Here is a 16532-nt window from a genome sequence, read left to right as displayed (position 1 = left end):
AGTTATTCATTTAGTCTTGCAGAAGGTTCTAAGGGAGGCGGTTTTTGCAAAGTCACCGTCGATTTAGCAATATCTCTATACATTAATAACTCAAGAACAGTGGTCGGCATGAGAGGATCTGTCACTGTGTTGGTGAGCACGGAAAAAAGTAGCCCAGTGAGAAATTGGAATTAAAATTAAGCATCTAATCTAAATAATTAATAGTATAATGAAAATTAACAAAACGTCTTTTAAGAATATATTCCCTATTATCTTTAAAAGACTTGGAACATAAAAGGCATTGCATGGCACCAAAGGCATTTAGAATCATAAAAGATTTCTCGCAGGGCATATTTGGTTTTGCGCAATAACGGCTCAAGAACGACTCAACCAAAAGGTTGGTTTGGAGGTAGCTTGGAACATCGGCTCGGGCACTGGCGTTTTATGTTAAAAGTCAAAACAATTCATATTCAAAAATATGTGTTTCAAATCATAAGCATGTATTCAGTATTCATGTAAGAATCATTTGAATATTTATACCCTGAACAGGGTATATTAAGTTTGTCACGAAGTTTGTAACACCCAGAAGGAAGCGTCGGAGACCCTATAAAGTATATTTATAAATGATGAGTATGTTGACGTTGCGAGTTTTCGAGAGAAAAGTTCTGCGAAAGATTTATGGTTCTTTGCGCGTTGGCCACGGCGAATACCGCATCCGATGGAACGATGAGCTGTACGAGATATACGACGACATCGACATAGTTCAGCGAATTAAAAGACAGCGGCTACGCTGGCTAGGTCATGTTGTCCGGATGGATGAAAACACTCCAGCTCTGAAAGTATTCGACGCAGTACCCGCCGCGGGAAGCAGAGGAAGAGGAAGACCTCCACTCCGGTGGAAGGACCAAGTGGAGAAGGACCTGGCCTCGCTTGGAATATCCAATTGGCGCCACGTAGCGAAGAGAAGAAACGATTGGCGCGCTGTTGTTGACTCGGCTATAATCGCGTAAGCGGTGCCTACGCCAGTAAAGAAGAAGAAGAGTATGTTGAGCTGAGTCGATTTAGCCATGTCCGTCTGTCCGTCTGTCTGTATATTTACGAATTAGTCCCCCAGTTTTTAAGATATCGTTTTGAAATTTTGCAAACGTCATTTTCTCTTCCAGAAGCTGCTCATATCGGACCACTATAATATATCTGCCATACAAACTGAACAATCGGAATCTAGTGCTGGTATGGGAAACTTCCTCATTTGACAATATAGCTTCACGAAATTTGGTATACGTTATTGTGCAAAGAAATAATGTAATATCGTAAGAAATTGTTCAGATCGGCTCACTATAGCATATAGCTGCCATACAAACCAAACGATCGGAATCAAAGGCTTGTATGGTAAACTTTCGCATTTGAAGTGGTATCTTCACAAAATTTGACATGGATTACTGCTTAGTGTAATAATATAATCTCTGAAAAAATTGTTCAGATCGGATTACTATAGCATATAGCTTCAATACAAACTGAACACATAGTTACTAAACGAAATACACCTGTGAAGGTTCGGTGCAGCGAAAGTTAACGTTTCTTCTTGTTTTTTAAGCTTAGTACGCAGCTCTCAAGAAACGTAAAAACTTCATATAAAAAAACGCTTAAGAAACGGTCCAGAAACGTTCCTGCGATAAAGTTACTTGTGCTAGTACGCAGCTCTTAAGAAAGCTAGTACTAATTTTTAATACTTCTTTTCAATAAAATGTGAATATGGCAAACCTGGTTTTGCGAAGAAACATCAAATCAACAATTGTTTCTTGCAGGAAATTCGAAGTAATCGTCAAATTCATCCTAAATTAGTTGAAATCATTATTATAAAGTATGTTCCATTTTGAAATGTTGTATAAAACCAACCAATCATCAACAACATTCCTTAAATCTCAATGAAAATATTTGTGTTACCATACACATATATACATACGCACAAAGTTTGTTTACTTTGTTTATTCTCTCTTGCTCTTCTAATGTGGATCATTCACAATGCGTAACCAGCTGTCAAAATTACTTGAGAAATAATGTATTTTTGTTCTTGAGCAATTACTTGAGAGCTGCGTACCAACCTTTACTTAAAAAGAAATTAACATCGCACAGGTACTGGCAGGGTAGAGTAGTTTTTGTTTACATACATACCTACAAGTAAATGGATTATACTCATAGTTGTTACTGAACAAGAAAAAGCATAATATCTCACAAATATTCCTGAATCACAGAAGAATGCAATATTTAAACGGCAACGATCAATTTTGTGTTTTCTTACGTGTACTATTATCTCGGTTTTAGCCGTCGATTATTGCATTCGATGAATGGTATACAGTACTACATACATATATGATTAGACATAGGACGTGAAACGCCCCTCTTCTGCTCAACTCATGCACATTTATACACTATAACAGTAAGCATATATTACGAAGTCGATATAAAATGTAGATTACCAACTTACCTATTCCATTATATTGTTATCATTATTAAAGATATCCCTGACAACAAGGAGCGAGCGAAACTTCGGGTTTAGGCTAGTGTAAGATAAATACGTATCTTATTTAAGGATGATGTTAATATAATAAAATATACTAATGAGACAAAGTGAGTATTTGATCTTCAAAATAAGTTATTAAGATACTAAATTTGATTGTAATTCATTCATAATTTCGTCGAAGAATGATAAGTTGAAATGCGGATATCCGTTTTTTCGTCCGTCCGAGCTTCTATCTTTGCAATTTGTAACTTTAGTAAAAAAAAATTGAGACATATGGAAAAAAATGGAGAACAAGTTCTTAAATGGGTGTAATAGAACCACTGCCACGCCCACAACATACCATTAAGTGAAAATTTATAAAGTGTCATAACTAAGCACTAAATTAAGACATAAAACTGTAATTTGGCACAGAAAATTACAGTTACATGGGGCACCTGCGGAAAATTTTTTTGCAACAGTGGGCGTTTCGCCCTCTAAATGGTTAAGTGTACACATCTTCCAAGCCACTAACGCTACCTTAACCAAGCTTGATGTAAAGAAGTATTTTTAACATTTCTTCATATACTGTGAAAATGGCTAAAATCAGTTAATAATAACGCCCACTCTGCGTATAACAGTTATGTTGAACATTCCTAAATGTGCGATAACTCAGCGAATAAATGAGCCACAAGCATTAAATTACACAACAAGCATAAACAGTAAGTGGCGTTATAAGAACTAGTGTAAAAATTTGGCAATGAGCGTGGCTCCACCTATATGAAATCCTATATCTCAAATACTATTTGACTAATTTCAACCAACTTTGCTGTGTGAGAAATGAGCCATATTGGTTGACAACCACACCCAACCTGAATTCCAACTTCAAGTCTTTCACTTTACAGTATACAAATCAAATATCAATGAAGTTATTTGAGTAAAACTTTACACAAATAGTGTCCTCAGGTTATTTAACGTTACACCCAATTTGGTTATAAATATGTGTATAAAATCGGGTCAACACTTCTCTTAACCCCCATATACTTGTAGTTATATAACATAAATATTTTTGGACTTCAGGTTCACTTTATAACGTATCTATCGGTCAATATGCAAGAAACGTAAATAAAATTCCGAAAAAATGAAGGTGTTTCTTAGGCTTTTATCCTTGTAAGTTAAAAGAATATAAAATGTTGCAGGAATACCCTTTAAATTTCATATGAACGTGTCTTTGTTTTAACACCGGTCGATACGATTTTTGGGTCTAACTTTTGCACGTTAAATTTCGGTTTCTACACTACTATACCAAAAACACGGGAAACAAGACATTTTTTCATGAAATTTGCTTTTGTGGACACTTAATTCATACTTTTTTATGTCCGTATGCGCTAAAAATAAACAGTATATTTCAGTACAACGACACTCATTTAGATGGTATATTTTCCATACTTATATGAAAGTGCAATTGGCGAACATTTTGTCTTCGTCACATTGACCATCGTGTTTGTACACATGTATTCATTCGAGCTAATTAAAATTGTAACACCTTTAGTCGGTCGCCACGTCAACATTTAGTTATTTACAAGTCTCTCACGACATACGCTACATACTGTCGCACATTCACACAATATATTTACGTATAAATACCAACATAAACCGGCGGCTCACCGCAATGTCAAAGAGTCACATTGCTCACATTTGCTCGCGCGTTAATCGCTATTCCTTTTACCTTTTCAAATTGCACTTGCATGACTGACCGTCGCATGCCGTCAAAACGTTGGCGCCGAAGTCAACGATGCTAACACATAGCGAATCGAACAGTATAATATGCAAACATACATGACAGCATGACCTCAGCCGAAATACAGCCGTATGGCCGTTGTTAGGCTATATTCATAATATCTATGATTATATATATGTATTACATATACACACATATATCATTTATGTATATTGTATAAATATGTACACACACTTGCATACGAGCCGATATATTCACATTAAACCTGTTAAAGCTCTTCATAAGACTTTTTTAAAAATTGTTATTAGTTTAAAAGCTTTATATTTTTGAAATGAGCGGACTTAAGTTCATAAGACTAAATTAGTGCTACATTTGCTACGGTTTGCGCACGTTGCCGATTTGATGACACGGTGTTAGGAAATAAACGGATAAGTGTGTAAAATCAACTAATATTGCTGCGGCAGTAGTATCAGCAGTTGATCGGTTGTACGTGGAGATTTTTTGACCGATTGTAGTTACTCCTTGCCTCCTAAACATTATCGTCATCGATCATCAATACATAGAAACGTATACGTTAAATTGTATGTAATTCAGGATATTGTTAGTTTCTTAGGACTAGAGAACTTTTTGACTCATACTAAGTTATTGGTTCGTTTTCTATATCATTTATTTTAAATTTAGAACTATTTCTGATAATGATTTGATAATATTTTTGATAATATCAAAATAACAAAGTTTTATTGCAGATATCGTATCGACCTTACTGGACCATCTAGTCGGATTTAGTTTTTTTAGAGTGGTGTCTGATTCACCAGTAAATTTAAATTTGTAGATCCCAACGTTTGACGCTGTTTCCGAAAAAATTATACAAATCTTGCAACATTGCAAACAAAATCATTGTACTTTTTTTAAATCAATATTTTTGTCGATAAATAATGTTGGCTCTTGGGTGACTAAATCTAATGCGCCTTGTTTGGCTGCATAGAAGCCTAGAAACACTTCTTTTACTTTAATATCAATTGGCTGTCCATTTTAACATCTGGTTACTGCATTCCTCACAACAATGCTTATCTGATCTAGTTTCGATATGTCCTGCGTCGTGTCCATTATGATGGCAAAAAACGGTGTCGCTCTAATTTGTTCAAGGAGACGGGTTTCGAGTTAGGTTTTCATGTTCTCGATAAATTCATTTTGAATTGTTGCACTCAGGGGGCCTATTCTGTAACTCGATTCGAAAAAAAATGTGCTCGAATTCGGATTTTGTATATTCTGTAATTCGATTTTCGGATAAAATATTCGATAGCTTTTGAGTTGTAGAAAGCAAAAACGAAAATTGTACGTATTTATTCTGGCACAGGGTGGTACAACTTTCGCATAATTATAAATTAGATCCGAATTTCGAATAGAATACATTTTCAAATCGAGTTACAGAATAGGGCCCCAGATATCTTGTAGATCTTAAAAACGTAGAAAAACACAATTTCAAAAAAGTCCTGATATTAAACAGTTAATATTAAATTATAATAAAAATTAAACGATAGAAAAACTTGGAAATAATTATATTTACCTTTGGGCATATCCAAAATTGCCGCAAAATGTGATCATACTGAGCGACAAGCTCTTCCGTGGTATTCTTCCTGACTTAAGTATTCTTGATGTCTTTCTTTGCGAATTTCATTTTCAAGTTCCTTGTCGATAGCATTAGTATCGTTTTTTTTTTCTAAAATTCATACACAGCACATGCTTCCGAATGGCCCCCGAACAATTGTGTTGTTTAATTATTTTTGATAAAAAATTCCAAACTCGAATTCCCGACACCAAACATTATTTCTTTGTAAAGGAAATAACCAGCAGGGTTGACAATGGACAACGTCAACTATTTCGGAATAACATATCCAAAATTTTAGAATACGAAACGTAATACGATTTTGAAAAACACCTTTGGTTTTGGTTGACAGAAAAGGTCCTAAAGCTGTATCAAGAATTTGACGTTTTTCGCCATCACATAGTATTTTGTTCGCGAAGTTTCCTAAGTCATAAGAAAATTTGTCGTACACATTTACGAAAAATGTAGAGGAATGTTGTTCCTCCAAACCCCCTGCACCATAAGATGTCATACAAACATCATCCACGTCTCTAATTGCAATGATTATGGAATCTTCTCCAGTAGGCTTCTCAACCAACACTGCAGTTACCACATAATTTGAGTCACTATCAATAAAAATATTTTGGCCAATGTACTTGCAGAAGGCTGATTAAAAAACTTGTCAATTTTGGACAATTTTGGTTTACTACGTTCTCTTTATTGGCTTTGTTTCCGTTTAAATGCACCACTGGATTTCTTCTTTTTATCTATAATTTTAGATTTCTAACTTATTTAAACAATACAATACAGATACAGATTAAGCTTAAGTACTCACTGTTCACTGACGACGTTAAAAGTAAAAAAGAAGGAAAAAGAAAAATAGTGTCGTTATGGAATCCCCGGAAAAAAATTATCACCGTTAGTGTTTCTACAATTAACAATTGACAATTTAAGACAATTCCCTAGGCATAACTTTGGGATTTCTCTCAACAGAGTTCTCATGATTAAAGTGGGGTTGCAACCTTTCATATTTATTTTGCCTCGGGGCACTGCCCCGCCTAGCCCCTAGGTAGCAACGCCAATGCTTCTAGATATAAATCCATAGGTAGAACTCCTTTAACTTTCTTAACGAAAGCAAATAATTTGAATTTTATACTCTTGCAACCTGTTGCTACAGAATATAATAGTTTTGTTTGATATATATTGATGAAACCACGTGGGAGCCATGTCGCGAGTGGAGAAACAGAACTCAGTAACAGTACACTCTTATAGAAGATTATACCTATTCGATTAAGTTCTGCAGCTCGAATCATTTTCTCGAACGGCTCGGAGAGGTCCTTCCCGATCCTGATAGAGCTTTTGGTCTTGCCCAAGGTCAATTTACAAAGCCGTATTAGTTTTGCGGAGATACCAAATTCAGCGGCATAGAGACAGCTTCTTTTCGCGCTGCCAAACGCAGCTTTAAAATCGACGAAGAAGTGGTGTGTGCCGGTCCTCTTTTCAAGGGTCTTTTCCGCAACTTAGCGCATGGTGAATATCTGGTCAGCTGTTGATTTTCAACACCGAAAGCCACATTAATAAGGTCCAATTAGTTTGTCGACGGTGATATTTCACACAATACGCTCAATAGAACTTTATATGCGATGTTGAGGAGGCTTATCTCACGGCAGTTGTCGGAGATTATGGGGTCTCCCTTTTGTTGATTGTTGTTGGATTGGGCAGAGCACACTTAAATTCCAATCGGCGGAAGGAGCTAATGCATGCTCCTTATCAGGTCCTCGCCGCCGTGTTTGAATAGCTCGGCCGGCAATCCATCGACCGCCGCCATTTTCTTGTTCTTCAGACGTGTAATTGCTATTCGAACATCTTCGATTGGTGAATCGGGTTCGTCATCTCCTGGTGTTGTGCTTTCACTGCCGTTCAGCAGACTGGAGAAATGTTCCATCTATAATTTTAGTATGCTTTGAACATCGGTTACTAAATTACCTCTGGGGCTTCTACAAAATTATGCTCCGATCTTGAAACTACCCCTGTCGGCCAGCTTGTCAAGCTCTTCATTCTCACGCATTTCGGCATCTCTCTTTTTCTGTCCCCAATACCGCGCGTGTTGTGGTCGACAGTAACGTTACGAGGTAGGCAGTTTGTTTTTATTCCGCTGCGACATGACATTCCTCATCGTACCAGCAGTTCTTTTGCATTCTCCGAAAACCAATGGTCCTTTTGTTTGTTGACAGTGGTGCGACTCGATGTCAGGGCCTCGGAGCGAACGCACGCCTAAAACACAATCACAACATGATCGATCTGGTGCTTGATGAATTTTCTTATGCTAGATTCTAGTACTACATATAAACATATTTCGGGCACCGGCGAAGTCGATCAGCCACAACCCATTTGTGGATGTTTCATCGTGGAGGCTGAATTTATCGACTCTAGTGCCAAAGAAACTTTCTTTGCCCACGCTGTCGTTAAAGTTGTCTAGCACGATTTCGATATCATGGCGGGGCAGCTCTCATAGGTGCGCTCCAAGCGCTCATAGAAGGCGTACTTGGTAACATCCTCCTTCTCTTCTGTGGGTACATTGGCGCAAATCAGAGATGTGTTGAAGAACTTTGCTTGTATGCGGAATGTTCATCCACCAGTACTCGGCGTCTGAGGCTCTCTCCCACCACGATCAAAAAACAAAGGCCGGAAGTCGTGAGCTGCTTGATCCATATATAAAAGAATCGTTTCTGGTCACTCTGAAGTGAATGACAATCAGAGAACTCTCCTCACTTGCGTGAACTTCTACACATGGCTCGATCCTCCATATTCCATATTCGTAGATCACACTGTGAAAATGGGCGAAGTCGGACTACAACCACGTCTACTTTTCATACAGCACAATTTTAAATTCCATTTGATTATTTCTCTTTCCAATACAAAAATCAAAAAGTAAATAATGTAACGGGATAAAATTTTGGGTCTCTGAGCCCCCATATACCTAATATAAAGATTTTCGAACACGCTACTGTTTTTATATTATATACATATATCGGCCAATATTAGAATTACCTCATTACAGAATGTATTTTACTCATAAAAGTGTATATTTAAGTAGATAATATTGGGTGAAAGCCCAACTCGCATACAATTGCTTCGACCCCGATGAATTGGTTGACGTTTTACACCTTAAGATTTCCCTGACTTTGATTCCTGTTACAAGAGTATAAAATGATCAATTGCAGCCGAACTCAGCCCTTCCTTACTTATTCTAATTAAACTTATTGCAAATACGAAGGGATACCTATATATCATATATTTTATGGGGTACTTCGTTTACTTCTATTTTTGCCTGAATTTGTTTATTGAAATTAAACAAGTTGAATTAAAGCTTCTCATTATTCTAGTGATACATTAATATTAACTATTTTTATGTCCCTAGAATCGGTTAAACCCTTGAAAATTTCAAAATCTTTTTAGGTCTATAAATCTTCTTCTTCTTATTTGGCGTAGACACCGCTTACGCGATTATAGCCGAGTTAACAACAGCGCCCCAGTCGTTTTTTCTTTTCGCTTCGTGGCGCCAATTGGATATTCCAAGCGTAGCCAGGTCCTCTTCCACTTGATCCTTCCAACGCAGTGGATTTCTTCCTCTTCCTCTGCTTCCCCCGGCGGATACAGCGTCGAATACTTTCAGAGCTAGAGGGTTTTCGTCCATTCGGACAACATGACCTAGCCAGCGTAGCCGAGTGTTGGGTCTTTTCCAAGATTTGGCGCATGGTGAATATCTGGTCGGTTGTTGATTTGTCAGGTCTAAAGCCACACTGATAAGGTCCAATCAGTTTGTTGACGGTGGGCTTTAATCTTTCACACAATACGCTCGATAGATCTATAAATAGTATTTATTTATTTAGGAAAGTAATTGAAGTTAAACAAAATAAGTCTGACAGAAGACCTAGAAAGAAACGTTGGAGACGCTATAAAATTATATATATTATATATATAACCGATCAGCGAACCTTCAGTTTTAGATGTCGACCTTTGTTTGCACATGTCCTTTTCTCTTCGAAATAAAACTCTTTTGTGGGAACCACATAACAGATAGCCTTCGTACAAACTGAATTATCAAAAGTGATCATAATGAAGTATACTCGTATAACTGATCATCGAACTAATCCATCAGTTTTAGATATCGACCTTTTTTGGCACACGTCCTTTTCTCGTCGAAATAAAAACTCTTTTGTGGGAACCACATAAGATAGCTTTCATACAAACTGAATTATCAAAATCATGTCCTTGTACGAAAAAAAAATTCAGTGAGATAATTTCACGAAATTTGGCTCGAATTGTTGTTTAAACCAACGGTACAATCCTTAAGAAATTGTTCAGATCGGATCACTATATGTATAGCTGAAATACGAACTAATCGATGAAAATCAAGATAAAGGTCTTTTTATACCCTTATACCTTATACCCTTTTTTAACATATTGGATTATATTTACTCGTATATATCGGTCACTAAATACAATGGAGTCACGGCTCGAAAAGAGGTAAATACTCAGGAAGAGCAAATAACAGTCCCTTTAAAAAATTGTGAAATTTTGAATGGTCGTCCATAATGTAGAACTTCTTTAAAAAGCGTCTGGCTCAAATATTGTTGATTTAGATTTACAGAGAAATTAATCAGCATATTTTAGCTAAGACATCGAATAACGGTGTGATAATTCCAATAATTTCAGCGATACATTTTATAATATAGATGATTAAACCCACTTTTTCAGATAAATAGACACACCGCAGAATATAGCAGAAATTTTACGATTTATTTCAGAAATAGCGATACATTTATGTACAAATAGCATTCTTATGTTGATACCGCACAAGCCAAACAGGGAAACCAACGCCATTAACCCAAAAGGTGACCTAACAGTGATTTCTGAGTTACGTAAAATAGTGATCATAATGAAATTTCTTGCGTATGTAATTAAGTGTATTTAGAATTGCTATATGGAAAAAAATCAATTTTGAGAATTTTTGAGTTGCGACTTTGTATTTATTTTTATATTGTATGTATGTATATATGTGAACACGAACACGGCATCCGATATATCAAATTTAATAGTGACGAATACAAACAACACAAATGTAGTAGAGCAGGAAACAACAATTATTAAATTCTCACACATAAACTAAAGGATTTGATGTTCTTATCCTGATGATACCAGTACGTATCAGGCTTAGCCACGGTCTCACAGGGGAATATGTGTACCTATTACAAGGGACGAATTAAAAAATTTTAAGAATCCTCACAGAACCGTAACAAAGGTACTTAGCACGGCCTTTTGACACTAGTGCGGAATTTCTTTAAATTCCAATTCAAATGCTATCATCTCTGACAAAATAATTTAACACAATTTGGGGGTGACAAACGCCTCTGATGGCTTTGAACACAAGCTTCATTGAATCTTCTCCTCAGAAATTTAATTTGCAATATCTACGATGTTAGACACGTCCATATAGGTTAGCGCCGTTTAAATACTTTGACATTCCTATTTTTTCTCAAATTTTAAGAATATGAAATGAAAAATTCTTCCTCACTGTAACATTTTTATTCCAACTTTGTATTTTGAATGAGTGTAGAAAAAATATTAAGGCCATTATTTTATTTTATTTAAAGGAAATTCTTCTATAGATTTGTAAATTATTATTTCAATAATTTCTAATAAATGGTATGGAGTTATGGTTGTTATTCTAAAAAGCATGATAATTTGAGATCAGTGTATAATAGTTCACAAATATTTTTGAAAAATTCAAAAGAATTAGTTCAAAAAGCAAGTAAAAATCAATTACATGATTATTTTATTATCTTAAAAAGTAAAATACAACACAAAGCTTCCTCCAGAATACAGTAACGCATTGCTGTGGTATACATTTTATACTATTCATATAACAAACTATTCAATACAGTGAAAATTTTATTTACGAATAAAGGCGAAAATGGTTTTATCGGTATAAGAATCCAAGGGATTGTACTTGAGGTTTAATTTTGAATATGTTCATGCCAATAAATTGCATAGGAAAATATAACGAATTTAAGGCTGCTTTAAAAATGTCCGGTTACCACCCTTTCTGTTCAGTTAATAGAGTTGTCCGCTTAATAGAAAGTCCATTTAGTAAAGTTTCACTTTATTTTTTATTTTTGAATTGTTTTTACTATCTTATCTTCTAATTTGGTTCAAACTGGACACAGTGTGCTAATTTTACTAATTTCAGTTCAGTAGTTTAGAAGTCCATCGCGAACAAACAACGTGACACGTAATTTTTATTCATTTTTTTTCTTGGGCCCACCATGTGAAACCGGTAAAACATTTATATCATTACAACAGAAAATAGCATTGGCAATTGAGTTGAGTGCACTGTGGTTCATGAAAAACTTGATTATTTCAAGTGTTTTCCTTGAATAAAAATCGTAATCGAATCGGATCATAAATGATTCGGTAATCGGACTATATACTCGTATTATATATAATAATTAACTATCTTAGCGGCTAAAATGTAGTTGTTGAGGGAATTAATTTCCAGATACAACAGCTATTCCCAGGCGATCTGTCTAATTTTACAAATTCTCTAGATATACCTGGATAAGTCTACATAATCAAAGGTTTAGGTTCACCTATTATTCTTCAGCGTAATTTTAATCCACAGCAGTTAGGCAACGGTAATCAAACATAGCCTAGGAAATATTACTGAAGCAGCGTTTTGGATAATATCATTTAAACTATAAATATTATTTTTAAAAATTAAGAATGATGTTTAAGAAAAATAACAAGTAAGAAAGGACTAAGTTTGGGTATTTTATACTATTGTAACGTGTAAGAACCAATGCCAGGAAATACCTTAAGGTGTAAAATGTCAACCAGAGGATCGAAATCTATGCAATTTTGTATATACTATACATATACACTATACAACTCATACACCGACATACATACATATTCGACATAAAAACGAAAATATTACATGTTATGTATGGGAGTTGAGATAGTATCAGGCCGTTTTTATCTTCTATCATGCCACAAACAAAAACATATTCATGCCACAAACAAAAACATATTCCCTGAGTTTCATATGTGAGGTACATACAATCACCAAACATATGGAATAAAGTCAGCCGGCTGTTCGAAAATCCTGGTAATATTTATTTGGCGGGCTGGGTCAAGTTTTCGGAAAATGTTATCTATTTTAGGCACAAAAGTTCACTGTTATGGACAAAACACGTTCCGTACTTTTCAAGTCCGATTTACCCCATTTTCGAACTGTGACATAGGAATGACAGAAGAATGCCACGTACAAATTTAGTCTGTAGGTCGGATCCTAAGATATGTGATCTCACCAAAAAGTTGGCGGTTCTACGTCCATCGTCCAATTTTCACACCGGCTCCCATTAAGCCCTCTTATACTATCTCGGTGGTAAAATTTAATGTTATTGATTTATTGCGTTTTTAGTAGTTTTGTAATATGGAGAGTCTGCGGGGTTATCATCCAATTTTTTCACACTGTCGCTAGGACCTTTTATGATATTTGCGCAAGGCATATTTGGTTTGGTTTTGGATATATGTCCATACAACTTTTTAGTAGGCTGGGCCACGCCCATATTTTAAATTTTTTTCCCCACAGGTGCTCTTTACTTCGGCAATCCCCTGTGCCAAATTGCAGTTTTATATCTTAATTTAGTGCTTGGTTATGGCACTTTATAGGATTTGGGCGATTTGAGGGCGCATACCAAGTTTCATCAAGAAATCTCAATTTTTTCTCAAGTTACAGCTTGCACGGACGGACAGAAGGACAGACAGTCTCCCGGATTTCAACTATTCTCGTCATCCTGATCATTTATGTATATACATATATAACCCTATATCTATCTCGTTTAGTTTAAGGTGATACGTACAACCGTTAGGTGAACAAAACTATAATACTCCTTAGTTTACAAAAAAAATGAAACAAAAAGCATTTCGTATGTTAATAAAGCATTGATTTTGGACGAAATTACTGTTGAACTTGGGATATACATCAGGGAAATTAATCGAGCCCAGTCAACAGTCCGCCTAGTGGACTGCATATTATGAACCGGTTTTCAAGCGTGGAAAGGCAAAAAAGTCGGCTGGCAAGGTTATGGCATCAGTCTTTTGGGATGCAGTGGTGTAATATTCATCGAATGATCACTGAGTCAATTTTAATCCACTCCACTACGTATTTGGTTGTCCTTCTATTCTACCATTCCCAATATTTAGCAATTTTATTATTTTTTTCGAAGGATCAGTTTGAAATTGTACGCTTATATTTCATAGTTCCCATTTAAATATTGCACTGATCTGTGCAATGCTTCGAAAAGATTTCTGTATATCTCAAATTATAATAGACCTTTTTATCAACACTCCAGTTAGATATATCAAACGCATATATGCGTTTGTGAATGCATTTGCGTCCTTCGCCCATATTTTAGTAAAGTAGCCGCAATGCCTTGACGACGAAAATATCAACGCCATATTTTGTTTTGATATATTATATCTGACGGGTTCATCCTCCAATAACTGCCTGGATCAGGACCATACCTGTTGAATTGAAATTAGCAACCACGTTCAGATTTCTTGCGGAAGGAGGATTCCAACGGTCTATTGGAAAGGATTCACATATTGCATGTGATAGGACGACGGTGTCAAAAATTTTAAAAGAGATGTTAAACGTTTTAGAGCGAACACAATATCCAAAGTGGGTAAAGTTTGGAAGGACACATTATGAAGTTCGTCAGTCCAATTCACATTTTTACAACAAATTTGCTATACCTGGCGTTATTGGCTGCATCGACGGGACTCACATCAAATTACTAAAACCTTGCGACAATGAGCATTTATATTTAAATAGGAAAGGTTGTTTTAGCGTCAATGCTATGATAGTAAGTTAAATAATATGGCTTTCATACTATTGTATATACAAAATTAATATTAACGTTTTTGCAGGTATGTGACTATAAAATGAGTATAACAGCTGTGGATGCGTGCCACCCCGGATCAAGTCATGATGCTTTTATTTTCAATTTATCCAATATAAAACAGTCTCTTTTATCCAGTTTTCAAAGCGGTGACCACAGCTCCTGGTTACTAGGGGATTCAGGCTATGCGTTAGAACCATATTTACTCACACCTTATCGCAATCCGACTACTGGAACATCGCAGCATAAATTTAATTTGCAACTTGCAAAAGCTCGTAACATCGTGGAAAGAGTAATTGGGGTGATTAAAAGTCGCTTTAAATGTTTGCAAACTGTTTTGCCATACACCCCACAGAAAGTTGTTAAAATTATTAACGTATGCTGTGCTTTTCACAACATATGTCGATTTTATAATGTTGATGATTCCATGTATGCGTTTTCCGAAGAAGTAATCGATGATGACCCTGCTGAAAACAATAGCAGTCTTGAAACTACCGCGACAAATATCAGGGATCAAATTGCAAACAATTTAATGCAAACACTTTCAATTTCATAATTTTTTTTTTATTGAATTGTTTGGTAGCAAAATAAAAAAGACTTAATGTACTTCAATATTATTTACAGAAGGTGCTTGCTTTGCATTTCAAGAACTTAATATACTACTTGCATTGGGATACTTAAAAATAAGAATTTAATGGTATCTATCACATTTATATTACAGTTAAAAAAATAAAATTTAATTTATCACATTGCTTATAAAGGGTGATTTTTTAAGAGCTTGATAACCTTTTTTTAAAAAAAAACGCATAAAATTTGCAAAATCTCATCGGTTCTTTATTTGAAACGTTAGATTGGTTCATGACATTTACTTTTTGAAGATAATTTCATTTAAATGTTGACCGCGGCTGCGTCTTAGGTGGTCCATTCGGAAAGTCCAATTTTGGGCAACTTTTTCGAGCATTTCGGCCGGAATAGCCCGAATTTCTTCGGAAATGTTGTCTTCCAAAGCTGGAATAGTTGCTGGCTTATTTCTGTAGACTTTAGACTTGACGTAGCCCCACAAAAAATAGTCTAAAGGCGTTAAATCGCATGATCTTGGTGGCCAACTTACGGGTCCATTTCTTGAGATGAATTGTTGTCCGAAGTTTTCCCTCAAAATGGCCATAGAATCGCGAGCTGTGTGGCATGTAGCGCCATCTTGTTGAAACCACATGTCACCCAAGTTCATTTCTTCCATTTTTGGCAACAAAAAGTTTGTTAGCATCGAACGATAGCGATCGCCATTCACCGTAACGTTGCGTCCAACAGCATCTTTGAAAAAATACGGTCCAATGATTCCACCAGCGTACAAACCACACCAAACAGTGCATTTTTCGGGATGCATGGGCAGTTCTTGAACGGCTTCTGGTTGCTCTTCACCCCAAATGCGGCAATTTTGCTTATTTACGTAGCCATTCAACCAGAAATGAGCCTCATCGCTGAACAAAATTTGTCGATAAAACACATTTCGAACCGAACACTGATTTTGGTAATAAAATTCAATGATTTGCAAGCGTTGCTCGTTAGTAAGTCTATTCATGATGAAATGTCAAAGCATACTGAGCATCTTTCTCTTTGACACCATGTCTGAAATCCCACGTGATCTGTCAAATACTAATGCATGAAAATCCTAACCTCAAAAAAATCACCCGTTACTAAAATAAAATTTTTTCAATTCTTCGTTTATACAGGATTATACTCGTATATGTATGTACTTATGTA

The 16532-nt window shown here is 35.8% G+C and overlaps 1 protein-coding gene across 2 annotated transcripts in view; it reads left to right on the top strand.

Moving 5' to 3' along the window:
• Positions 1-518: 518 nt before the first annotated feature.
• LOC125779377 (uncharacterized) overlaps positions 519-16532 on the top strand; it is a 38697-nt gene continuing 22683 nt past the window's right edge. The window contains exon 1 of one of the 2 annotated variants that reach the window (XR_007423269.1): positions 519-4703. The gene's annotated coding sequence lies outside the window, so the exon portion shown is untranslated. Of the gene's footprint in view, positions 4799-16532 lie in introns of both variants that reach the window. The other variant, XR_007423268.1, reaches the window with a different exon arrangement.

Source organism: Bactrocera dorsalis, chromosome 6 (genome assembly GCF_023373825.1).
Source record: "Bactrocera dorsalis isolate Fly_Bdor chromosome 6, ASM2337382v1, whole genome shotgun sequence".
Classification (NCBI taxonomy): domain Eukaryota; kingdom Metazoa; phylum Arthropoda; class Insecta; order Diptera; family Tephritidae; genus Bactrocera; species Bactrocera dorsalis.
This window is presented reverse-complemented; position numbering and strand designations above follow the sequence as displayed.